Source organism: Zootoca vivipara, chromosome 7 (genome assembly GCF_963506605.1).
Source record: "Zootoca vivipara chromosome 7, rZooViv1.1, whole genome shotgun sequence".
NCBI classification, from domain to species: domain Eukaryota; kingdom Metazoa; phylum Chordata; class Lepidosauria; order Squamata; family Lacertidae; genus Zootoca; species Zootoca vivipara.
In genome coordinates this window covers 20,592,482-20,605,866 of record NC_083282.1, presented here as the reverse complement: position 1 = coordinate 20,605,866, position 13,385 = coordinate 20,592,482, and positions in this window count along the sequence as shown.

Sequence of the window (13,385 nt, the reverse complement as noted above, 5' to 3'; positions counted from 1 at the left end):
AAGATACCTATACTGTACCTTACTTCCAGAATAAATTTTACAGGCACCCTCTGCATCAGTTACCAGCCTCTGAGGACTCTTTAAGTGTAACACTGCCAGTTAAAGTTGGGGTTTTTTATTTGATTACATTTAAAAAAAAATTTAATGTGAATTCTTCCAGATTTTCATGCTAAAGCATACCCCTTATTTCTCACTCACCAGTAGATGGCACTGCTAGAAGTATAATAAAATGGCATACACAATAAACATTATTTCCCAAAAATCATTTCTCCCCACCCCTTTGCATGACTGTCATAGTCAGTACCAGCTATATGAATGACACAATTTCTCTTCTGCACCCTTAGATAAAAGGAGAGAAAGAAGTTCTGGTGAGGGGCTAAAGATGAGCATGAAAGTGTTCCCATATTAAGTCAATTAAAGGGTCTCTGCTGACAATGATAGGCAATATCTGTGCCTGAAACTCTGGAGAGCAGTTCGTATTCAGGCCCTAGTGTCACTGAAAACATGAGTCAATTTCATACCACTTTAATTATCATAGTCTCCCCCAACGCGATGGAAAAAGCAGCGGAAACAGTTGAAAAACTTGAGGGGCATAGGGTCAAGTTCTCCCCCTTTTTAAGGGAAATTCCCTTAAGATGAATAGGCTTCCTCGTGAGAAAAGGGAAAACTTGACAGCTATGCCCTAGACCAGGCACCCCCAAACTTCGGCCCTCCAGAAGTTTTGGACTACAATTCCCATCTTCCCCAACCACTGGTACTGTTAGCTAGGGATCATGGGAGTTGTAGGCCAAAACATCTGGAGGGCCGCAGTTTGGGGATGCCTGTCCTAGACAGATCAGGTATGGGGAATCTTGGTTCTTCCATATGTTGCTGAACTATATCCCTGGCCATTGTCTACAATTGCTGGAGCTGATGGGAGTTGTAGTTGAGCAACATCAGGCAAGCCGAAGTTTCTCCACATTTGTGATAGAGCAAAGTGTATTCACATGCTCAAGAGGAGAATAGCCTTGCCTTGGTTCAGGCATCCCGAAACTTCAGCCCTCCAGATGTTTTGGACTACAATTCCCATCTTCCCTGACCACTGGTCCAGTTAGCTAGGGATCATGGGAGTTGTAGGCCAAAACATCTGGAGGGCCGCAGTTTGGGGATGCCTGCCTTGGTTGGACAGCCATACAGCTCTGTGTTTCCTATCTACTTTTTAAAAGGGATATATCATAGATAGGAAACCTGTGGCCCTCAAATATCTTAGATGGCAACTCCCATCAGCCTCAGCCAGATGATAGGAGTTGTAGTATGTTCTTATTGAACTCCAAGTTTTTCTAGAACAGGGTTTTGAAAATGTGTAGAGCAGGGATGGGGAACCTATGGCCTTGTTGTTGGACAAGTTCCCATCTTTCCTGACCATTGTCCATACTGGCTGGGGCTAATGGGAAGCAGAGTCCAACACTGTCTTGAGGGCCAAGGCTTTTTCAGAAGTTCCTTTATCAAGGGGTCCATGGAGCAAGGTCATTAATCTCTGTTATCACCTTACCCTCACTTGTGCAGGGTGGCACACACAGACATAAATAAACTTTAAAATATTTGTGGGTTGGGAGCAGAAAAGTAAACATTGCAAGACAATCTGCCTGTGTGCTTAGAAGAATAAAGACTCCTGGTTTTTGTTTTGTTTTGTTTTTTTACAAAGGCAAACAGAATTTTCATTTCTACTGTAAAGTGTGAGGCTTCCCACTTTTTCCCAGTCTGTCAGTCCCAGAGCCTGCCAGTCATTCCAAGCCCATTTCCATCCATGTGAGAAATATGTATCTCTTTTGGAGACACTAACAAGGCTCTTCACAGCGATTTTTAAGAGCTAGCTCTGGGAATTGCTGAGGGTGTGTGAGAATAGGCATCATATTATCTGTGAGTATCATCTTCATCCTTAGAGGCAGCTGCTACATGGGGGGGAAACTAGCCTACAGGGATGGGTACCTTGGTTTTTAAAGATTAGCTAATAAAATTGGCAAAAAAAACAAAACAAAAAAACAGCCTAGCAAGATGCCACAGAACAGAGATGGAATTTTATAATTAGTGAATAGGTGATTGTGTCATTTGTGTATAACAGTGTCTCAGTGAATATGTGAGCCCACTGTAATTTTGGGTAAATACTTTGGATGTTTACTACCGGTATGGCTAGCCATACATACTACGGTATATATGGAAAGGAGAGGTCTATGGAGTGGGGGAGACAGGAGAAGACAGGATCAAGCCTTCGCATGAAAAGGAGTGGATAGTAGCAACCTCTGCTTCCAATAAACTATTTGTGCCTAAGACCATGACCCTACAATTTCTTACAGAAGTGAATAGGGCCCATTTAATAAAGTGGTGCTTATTTCCCAGTGAACATGCAGGATCAGTTTGCTTTAGTAGTTAATGCTGAAGATCAGGTGGTAGAATCTATATTCTAGGAGTTTGTATTCCTCTCTCCTGCGACAAAGGGGCAAAACCCCATATGCTAAACAGAAGACCAGTTGTTTAAAAATTAACAGCAGTTGTCAGGGTGTGTGTGGACTGGGACCATGGTGTATTTAGGAGGAAGGCTTGACTTTTCCCATGTACCCTAGACGACCCAACTAAAATCTCTCCCCAAAGCTGTTATTTGCTCCTTTGTATATGATCCCGGAACCCAGGTGGCGCTGTGGGTTAAACCACAGAGTCTAGGGCTTGCTGATCAGAAGGTCGGCGGTTCGAATCCCTGCAATGGGGTGAGCTCCCGTTGCTCGGTCCCAGCTCCTGCCCACCTAGCAGTTCAAAAGCACATCAAAGTGCAAGTACATAAATAGGGACTGCTCCGGCGGGAAGGTAAACGCCGTTTCCGTGCGTTGCTCTGGTTCGCCAGAAGCGGCTTTGTCATGCTGGCCACATGACCCGGAAGCTGTCTGCGGACAAACGCCGGCTCCCTCGGCCTATAGAGCAAGATGAGCGCCGCAACCCCAGTGTGTGTGTGTGTGTGTGTGTGTGTGTGTGTGTGTATATATATATATATATATATATATATATATATATATATATATATTCCAGTAGCACCTTAGAGACCAACTAAGTTTGTTCTTGGTATGAGCTTTCGTGCATGCACACGAAAGCTCATACCAAGAACAAACTTAGTTGGTCTCTAAGGTGCTACTGGACAATTTTAAAAATATATTTCTGATATCTTACTGGTAGCTATCCATTTTCTTCTACCGGTCAAGGAGCAGATTCAGGGATTAGTTTTTAATCAGGGGGAATGGCATGAGGCAAGTGATTAAATCATTCCATGGTTGCAGTTGGACAGGACAGGCCTAAATTAATTGGTTCTTTTATTTAATTTTGTTTGTTTGTTTTATTGATTTATACTTTTAACGTAGATTACACTACATTAGTGATATACAAATCAAGAAAGAAAAAAATACAACCTCGAAATCTGAAACAAGCTAATAAGCTAATTGAAACAGTAGCGGAATCCCAATGGAATAAAGATTATTAAAAGGCGTACTTAAAGAATATTTTCACTGTCCACCACATTTGAGAATCCCCCTTCTCGGTCACTCACTCCGTCACTCACCTCAGATAACAGTGAGATCTTTAGGAGACCTAAAATTAAATGAAACTAGCAGGGAGGCTATGGTTTTCCCAGTAGTGATGTATGAAAGTGAGAGCTGGACCATAAAGAAGGCTGATCGCCAAAGAATTTATGCTTTTGAATTATGGTGCTGGAGGAGACTCTTGAGAGTTCCATGGACTGCAAGATCAAATCTATTCATTCTGAAGGAAATCAGCCCTGAGTGCTCACTGGAAGGACAGATCCTGAAGCTCTACGGTAATACTTTGGCCACCTCATGAGAAGAGAAGACTCCTTGGAAAAGACCCTGATGTTGGGAAAGATTGAGGGCACAAAGAGAAGGGGATGACAGAGGATGAGATGGTTGGGCAGTGTTCTCGAAGCTACCAACATGAGTCTGACCAAACTGCGGGAGGCAGTGGAAGACAGGAGTGCCTGGCGTGCTCTGGTCCATGGGGTCACGAAGAGTCGGACACGTCTAAACGACTAAACAACAACAAGCAGGGAGGCTCCTATGGAGTGGGGGAATGGAGGGATTTGAGATACTTTGCTCCCAAACTTTCCAGGGAAAAAGGTGGGAAATGATAGATAGATAGATAGATAGATAGATAGATAGATAGATAGATAGATAGATAGATAGATAGATAGATGATATAGATAGATAGTCAAAGCCAGCCTCTTGAATTCAGCTTGGGAGCACAATGAGAGCCAGTGAATGAGATTCTGCTTTTTTTTAAAAAGGGACTGGAATTGTTTCCAGTAAATCCTACCATCCCCACGAGGTTTCCTCCTCCTCTTCTTGTGGAAGATTTGCCCCAAAGTAGAAAACTGCACAAGCAAAATCATTTTTTAAAATCTACAACAGCAATCTGAAAAGTGAGTGCTTGAAAACTGCAAATGTGTGCTGAACATTTATTATTGACTGACTGTGTGATTTTGCAGGATTTTTTTTTAAAGGTATGCGCACGGTTGTCTGCATTCAGCTACCTAATTGGCATAATAAAATCAACAACTTAGAAGGTGGGGGCAAACACCAACAGTAACACCATCTGTGGTGTGAACAGGAAAGGTGGCGGTTGCTCCTTATATAGAAATTCAAATACATATTGGTGTGGACTAATTTCAGTCTAATTCAATTGCGGAAAAAGTGGATTAACACCCAAATGATGCTCAAATGTGGTCAAGTCCACAATGTGTAGTGTGGGCCTCAGAATATTAGTCCACCTAGCCCAGTTCTGGCCAGGGCTAACGCTCACCCAAGGTCACAGCAAGCATCCTGTTCCTTGAGATCCTTTTATTTTTTTTTTAAACATACTTTTTATTAATTTTACAGAATACAAAAAAAACAAAAAAAAGGTACATACATAAACACCTTTTCCACCTCCTTCCTACCCACCCACATGGGTCCTCCCCTGCCACAGAAGTATCCCATGTATGTGAACAGTCAGAGATGTTCCATTTTATGCTTGGATTTCTGTCCTCCTCCCCCTCCCCTGACCCCAAAGCCCCCCCCCCTGCCACCAGGGAGCTCCAGCAAACCAGGGCAGTACGCAGGAGGCCATCCATCCAACCATCTATTGTCATACCAAAAAAAAAAGAGAAAAATAGAAATAGGAAAAAAGAAAAAAAAGAAAGGGCAAAAAAAGAGAAAAAAACAATACAAAACAGACAAATTTTTCTTACATTCATAATTGTAAAACCATATTTTGTGGGCTTCCCCTCCCCCCCCTTCCCCGGTTTTCATCCCTTTTTTATCATCTGCAACAGTTTCTTACTTTATAGAAATACACCCTTGTATCTTATACAACTTCAAATCACTGAAAAATCAAACTCCCATTTTATCTTCCCGTGCCTAATTTTTTCTCCCTCTATAAGCCTCCATATTTTCACATTTTCCAAAATCCATTCACTTTTAAAACTATAACTATTCTCAATTTAACCTTACATCCCCGATTACCGGTTCCACCCCCCCAATCCAGCAAATTCCATAATCAGCAGACCAGTTATAAACCTGTTAATCCATCCATGTAATCACAACATCACTTTCCCTTCACCCCACCCCCTGTTTACAGTCTTTTGCCATCCAGGCCACCATACAGGGCCCCTGAATTTCTTCTCTTCTCTGCATATTTTTTCCTTCTTCCCTGTGGGCGTTCTGGAGTTCCAATAATACCAATCGTGCCCCCCTCAAAAGCGGGGCACTCCATCCAACTTTTTGTAAAGTCATCATTTTTTTCGTGGTGTGCTTCATTTTGTGTTGAATCATCACAGTCCTCATCTTCATCTTTTCGTTCCAAATCACAGTCATCATCATTGTCATTCTCACATTCATCTTTTTCAGTGTCAAAAGCTTCATCTCCTAAAAAATCATATTCTGCCATCACCATCTGAATTTTTTGCTGTAACTCTTGCCGTCGTGTCTCCTCTTGACATAGCTCTATTCTTGTTTCCCACATTAAGGTCAAAACAGACCGCTGGAACTCAGGGGAACACTTTTTTGTTGACATAATTCAATCCTGCCAAGGTCAAAACTTGTCACGTGGGGTGGAATATGATCACAGTTTATTTTCTCGACTCCATTTTAACAAGCTGGCTGCATTCTTCAAGTCTTATTAACAATAAAGTTCGAACTCACATTTCACAAACATTTAAACCAAAGAAGAAATTCCACAAAGTCCAGAAATACAAAATGAAATAAAAATTGACTCATAAATCCTGATCAACTCACTGGGTTGTCTGGGCTGCCGGCTCCCAAGGAAAAGAAAGATTTTTCTCAGTCTTTACCTCTTGCTGCAGGGCAGTCATAAACCACAGTCTCTCTCCCCTTCTCACCCTGCATCAAAGGGGAGATTCTCTTTGATGCCTTTGAGGGATCCTTTTGAATTGCAAATCTTCTGTTTATGGCTTCGGGTTTCTATTTACTGTCTCTTTTGTTGCCGTGGGGGGGGGGGTGGCTTCCTCTTTTCTCCCCTCTCTCCCAGATCCAAATTGTTTTATAATCCAAATCGTGAGGTTACTTACAGTCTTTTCCAATCGTTTTATTTTCAGAAGAATCCAGCGCTCTCCGCCTTCGGCTTGAAGCTTCTCCCTGCTAGAATAACGTTGCCGCTCAAAATGGCCCCCGCGACTTCTACCCTCCTCGCTCCGGAGCTCTTATTAGAGCTAACCGAAGAGTTGGGGAGTCCGGATTTGGGCTGTGCCGAGCAAATTGCCCCCGGGACGCCCTTCCCGAGGTTCTAAGGGGCGCAGCGTCGCTCTCGCTGCCCTCCCCACTCCTAGCAGGGACGGGCCGTCTCGGAGACGAGACGAAACCCCGCCGATCGGCGCTGGCGCTGAACCCGGAAGCCCCCTTGAGATCCTTTTAAACTGCAGAAACAATGCATTGAAGCCTGGGACCTTTGGCATGCAACACAAGTGCTCTCTGCCATTAAACTTCAGTACAGTCGTGGCTGATGTTCATTGGGATGCAAGGTAGGAGCCCAACAGTAGGGGGAGCAAGAGCCAATAAGAGGCAGAGCCCAACTCATTCTGACCTTGTCTCAATCTTCCTCCTAGCAGAGTTTTCACAAATGTAGCACTGAGACTAAGGAGGAGGTAGCTCAGCGCCAACGTCACCCTCTGGATGGGATGGAAGTAAGAAAGTAAGCAGGTGGGGGCTGGCTAAAGGCAGACTGAGGTTGGTGGGGCAGTGCCCTATTCATCCTAATGGACTGTCCTCCACTGCATAAGGAGATGTCAAAAAAGACCAGTGCCTGTTCCCCAAGTCTGGGGAAAGTCTGCTGTGCATTCTACACCCACACAAGGGCTATACAGTCATCCTTGTTGTCTTTGTGGAAGAGGGGCTGAGGACCAGCCTGAAACCCCCTGATATATGTGAAAGGTGGGGATCTGGTAGGAACACACCTGATTCCTGCATTCCTCTAAATTGCCTTGTAGCTGAGCATCATATCATAATTCAGTCTATGGGTTCAGATCCTCCTTATACTGCCCTGAAAGCCTATCTGTGAATTGTACCTTCTATCTGCTTTGTCACACCTTTCCCTTTAACCTGCTGCTTTTGATCAATATGTTACATCTTGTCCCGGAAAGGTGGGCAGAAACAAAAGTGAAGATAAGACCACCGCTGATGGGCAAGGGGGAGAAGAAGTAAAAAATAGTTTCTGGTGCCCTTTAAAACGCACATGTATAAAATGTGCTAGACTAAAGTTCACCCTGCCATTACATTAAAAAAAAAAAAACTTCGCACAAAAAGGTACGAGAACCAAGCTCCAAAAATAGCAGCAAAGGCTACTGCAGCTGAAAGCAAATTGGTAAAACTCTTACCTTTTTTTTCCTCCAATGCCTTCCTAATGCGGTGTTCTCCCTTCCCCTCCTTTATCCATGCACTCTGTGAACGGTTTGCACATACTAAACAAGGACTGTGGTAGAGACAGTGGTGCACTGCGGCGAGCAAAAGGAAGTCATTTGGATCAGCGATGTGAAAAAGGGAAGAAGGGAACAATCTGCGATCAAACAATCTGGGCGACTTTCTCCACTCGATTGCGTCTTCGCAGGGCACAGCATCAATCTGACAGGGAATCCAGCCCAGTATTTATTTCAGGAGAGCAAATGGAGTTGGCAAGAGAAGTTTACATTGTGTGTGTGTGTGTGTGTGTGTGTGTGTGTGTGTGTGTAAGGCATTGATGAGATACTTTATTGTGCATTTATTTGTTTGTTCATGGATCTATTTCTCTATATACAGTAAGTGCTTTCAATGTCAATGTCCATGGGGCATTATAGAATAACATAAATGAAAAGAAAAACGGTCCCTCTCCTGATGAGCATGCAATCTAAATTTAGACACAAGGGGAGATAGCAGAGGAAGGAGGGAGAGCCGAAACATAGGAAATGAGCAGGTACCGTTCACAGACTGAGGCTGTGTACACGTTACAACTTACCCTGGCTCCAGCAGGCTCCCACCACCCGTGTCTGAAGCCGAGAAGGCATGACCTTAGCCATAGACCATCTGTGTCCTGTAGCGTCTTGGGAAATGCTGTTGTGTGATGTGCTTTCCCTTAAAGCAGCTTCCACCCAGTTCAAAAACATAAGCCATGGTCCAGATGGGTTATTTACCTGTTAGACGTCCATTGCACATGTGCAAATTACGCATGAGCAGCATGGGGAAATAGATCAGGTAATGGAATGCACAGCAGCCTAAAACACAACTTGAAACATGGCAGGGGGAGATGGAAACAGCCTTGGTGCATTTGAAAGCCGCTTATGTGTACGTGCCCTAAGGCGTTAATGGAGAAGGAGGCTTTGGAAAAGGGATTCTAGGGAAGAGATGGCAGGGAGCATTGCATGTTGTTCTGAAAGGGAGTTCTAGATGTTAGGGGCAGCAGCCAGAGACAATGGCTGAAATCTTTGGGGTCTTGAAGAAAAAGCTACAAGAGGAAATTAACCACTCAAAACGTTAGGGTTGGGCATTGCTGAAATTCTTAACCTGCGTTGACAGTTTAACAATAGCTAAAAGGCTGCCATTCTTTACACACCTACTTAGTAATAAGCCCCACCAAATTCAGGGAGCTTTCTTTGGAGTTTCTCCCCGGTGGGATTATGCAGCAAAGAACAATGTTATTATTGTTGTAAATATGAAAAAGCTAGTGACTAGGAAGAACTGCCTCAGAAATTCCGAGAAAGAAGCTTTCCCCTGTCAGCTTAAAGGGTGGCCAGAAAGCAAAGACATGGGCAGCAAGGGGGGGACTCTAGAAAATAGCCACCACAAGTCAGGTTGTCACAAACTTGGAGGTAAATGGGAAAGTCTGTGTCCCATGTTCTTTGTGCAATGTTCATAAATGCAAGGCTCATGAGGAGTTGCCCATGAAAAGTCATCCCTTAGGGTCCTCCCAGCCCTCAGGAGTGACCTGGGGGTAGGCGGTTTGAGGGGTTGCAGCTAATGAGAGATTCCCCACAGGGGGGGTGGTGGAAGTGGGTTCTGCTCATATGGCACACCACCTCAATCTCTGAGTAGTGCGAGATTCCAGGGTTTTCAGGCGCTAACTCAGAGTTCCTGTTTCCTTTTGGAAAGACACTGGTGTCTTTAGGGTATATGATTTATTTACACATATATAGAACATGAGCCTACAATGGAGGGGTTCACAGCATTAGCACGCCAAGAGGATAATGTTTCTCCCATAGCCACAGCGTTGGATCCAAACATTGTGCTCTACCTCTTTGGTTTTCCATCCTGAAGCTTTACTTCTACACAACACTTTCAAAAGTCTGGCTTTCGTCCTTCTTGTTATCTATGTGTGGAGGCTGCACCCATTTGCCATCTCACACAGATGCTTTCTTAATGGCTCATCACCTTGTCTTTCCTTAATGGCCCATCACCCATGTGATTACCTGAACACAATAAGCTAGTCTGCCTTGATTAGCTTTTAACTCTTGCTGAGTGCAGGGATTAGGTGTTGGGCACCCAGTTTAACACCCCAAGTCTTGCTTAAATTCCAACACTTTACTGGATGCAGGAATTTATATTGGTTTGGCACCCGCAAACTCATAACAACACTTAGCATTTAAATTACACATTTTATGTGAACTTGTCACCTAATGTATTCCTCTCTGCTGTCTTTGTTTGGCAACATATATTTCAATGCCTTCTTTGTGTGGCTCTCCCACTCTGTCCTTGTGCTTTCTTCCAGCCCGCCCACCTCACATGAAATGAATTCTAAGCTTTGCTCTTCCTGCCTCCACCTCCCTGAAACACACCACTTGTATAAGACTCAGAGCCAGTGCACAGTCTTTTTTGTTGACGAGGGATTCTTAGTGACAGAGCATCAGCTTTGCATGCAGTAGGTCCCAGGCTAAAGTAGCTCCAAGTAGGGCTAGGAATTTCCCTGGGTAAAAACCCTGGGGAGTCATTGCCACCTCCAGGGGTGTAGCATGGGTTGCCAGTGCCCAGGGCAGGGCAAGTGTTGTGCCTCTCTGGTGGACTGGGCAGCGTTCAGTCCCTTTGCCAGCTACTGTCTAATCAAGGGAGTCTGCCCTTGCAAACTAGCTCTGACGTGGGAGCAGAGATAAGGCAGAGAAACATGAAGCTTGGAGCACCGTTGTGTTGCCTCACCCTCCTGTCCTTGCAGCAAGGTGCTCTGGACCATGCACATGGCTCCGGCAGTGCTTTCCTGTCTTCCTCTTCCTCCTTCCCTCTTGACTGGCCCATGGGTGGGGTGTACACAGATGTTCCTTCGCAGGCCAGTAGGAGAAGGAGGCACTTTTGCCCCAGCCCCAAATGGCCCTGTGCAATTAACCACTGCCTGGCAGAAATTCAACAGATGTCACCATTTATTGCCACATGCATACAGCAGTGGGAATGGGTTCACATTTGAATTCTGTCTATCGTACAGCCTAGCACTTCTTTTTTTACTTTTCCTTGAACCCGCTCAGTCCCTGCTTTGTGTAACATCATCCATACATCCTAGGCAGCTTCAGTTGCAATCATCCCCGTGATCGTGAAAGCCAGACGTAACCCCATAGGCTGTTGATGCAAATACAACTTGGTATAAATAAAAACAAATATTCAAGCCGCATTCAGTTCTGCTAGCGGGTTAAGTGTGATGAAATTGATTTCCCAGCTGACAACAACACAATGCCTCTCTTTGCAAAATGAGCATATGAAACACATATACACAGCACCTGGAATTATCCAGTAGGGATTCCTGTTATTAGAACTGCCTAGTTGCTAATGTAAACAGGATGCTCAGGCTAGGCAGATGTCTGAGCAATGTAACTGAATCTAAGAAAACACAGCCATATCAATGAGATAGTAATTGTATTGTTTTCTATAAATTAAACTTTCAGTTGCTTGCATTCGCTATTCTCAAAACGAAAGTTTGCAGATGAGTGCTTTACTACAAGTAGCAACATACTGTAGCAGCAGCAGTAGCAGCAACAGCAATCATTTGAAATAATAACAGATCCAAGGCATTCATTGCTCAAAGTGTGCTGGGCCTGTGATTGCTGGGGAAAAAGAGGTGCCAGCTTGTTGCTTCCTCATTGTTGGATCCCACAGCAATGTTTGCATAATGCAGAGGTTTTCAACTATTTTGGGTCCACAACTTCCTTGACCAACTACATTCTTTCTGCAGCACTCCTGTGGGGCTCAGGACTTATGTCGCCCCTTGCCTGCAGAGCTGGCAGCCCCTCACCCCTTTTCAAATACCCTCCCCTCTCCCTGGCAGTTCTCGGGGCAGCCGCAGCTGCCCCCCCAGTCTCTGAGCTCCCCCCCCCCGCCCGAAAGAGAGGTGCCTCCTCCTACTGCCCCACAGGGGCCTGGGAAGCAACCCCTAGCCAGCCCCAGAGGCACCATTCGCCTAGGGAGCTTGTAGCCAGGGCTTCTGCAACAAACAGCTGTGCAAGCCTTTGGGAGGCAGAGATGTGAGGGGGCATCAGAGGAAGGGAGGGGAGGAAAGAGGGACAGAGGGCGGTGTTGCCCATGGCACCCCAGGCCATCATTCAAGGATGGCACACTGGCTGAAAACCACTGGCATAATGGAATCACGTGGAAGAGGTGTGAAGTTCAAGGCGGTGATGGTGTGGAATGTGCACACCATTGTCAATCTGTTCAGTGAGGATCATACAAATCATCCCAGAGATCTTTCTGCACTGATTCTACTGCCTGTTTCTACTTCATCCAGTTAATACTACTACTGTATTAGAATAATTGTGGTTTGGGTGCTTGCCAATGTTTACGTTTCGAAATAATCCAGGTCCCAAGAAGGATTGCTTTTAAAATGAGCAAGAATGTTTCCTCCAATTAAGAAGAAATGTCCTTTCTATGCTTAAACTGGCACACTTGATAAAAGACCAAGAAGGACGGGAGACTCTATAAATGCAGAAGATAGTATGAAAATGTAAAACTTTTTTTTAAAGGAATGTATGTTGCGGTTAAAATGGTAGTGCTGAATCATGGTAGTGCTCTTGATGGTAGTGTTGAATAATTAATACAATTTAGGATGCAATCCTATTCCTATATAGTCCCTAGTGTAATACATGGAATCAGGTATTTGTAAGAGAAGTGCAGTTACAGTTAATTTCACTAGTTGGTGCTAGTGATAATAGAGCTGTATATGATGAACCAAATAGTTGCTCAAATAGTGTGGTAGGAGAACTAGGGGTGGGGTGGGGTCACAACTACGGTAGCAACCAATGTATCCCTTTTGGTTTCAGATAGTACAGTACAGGGGTAAAGGTAAAGGTAAAGGGACCCCTGACCGTTAGATACAGTCGCGGACGACTCTGGGGTTGCGGCGCTCATCTCGTTTTACTGGCTGAGGGAGCTGGCGTACAGCTTCCAGGTCATGTCACCAGCATGACTAAGCCGCTTCTGGTGAACCAGAGCAGCGCATGGAAACGCCGTTTACCTTCCCGCCGGAGCGGTACCTATTTATCTACTTGCACTTTGACATGCTTTCAAACTGCTAGGTTGGCAGGAGCAAGGACTGAGCAACGGGAGCTCACCCCGTTGCGGGGATTCAAACCACCGACCTTCTGATCGGCAAGCCCTAGGCTCTGTGGTTTAGGCCCCAGCGCCACCCGTGTCCCAGTACAGGGGTAGACAGGTCTAAAAAGCCTGGGACTCAAATTGTTACAGCACGGCTATGGTGGCTCCCACTACACACACCCAAAATCTGCTCCAGAGAATCTCTCAACCCTCCAAAGCTGATTTTGAGAGGGCGCAGGAGACTGGAGGCAACAGGAGAGGGAGAGGAAGTTCTGTTGTTCACAAGAAGTCCCTTGTAGCAGCAGAACTGCAATATTGCATATAGAT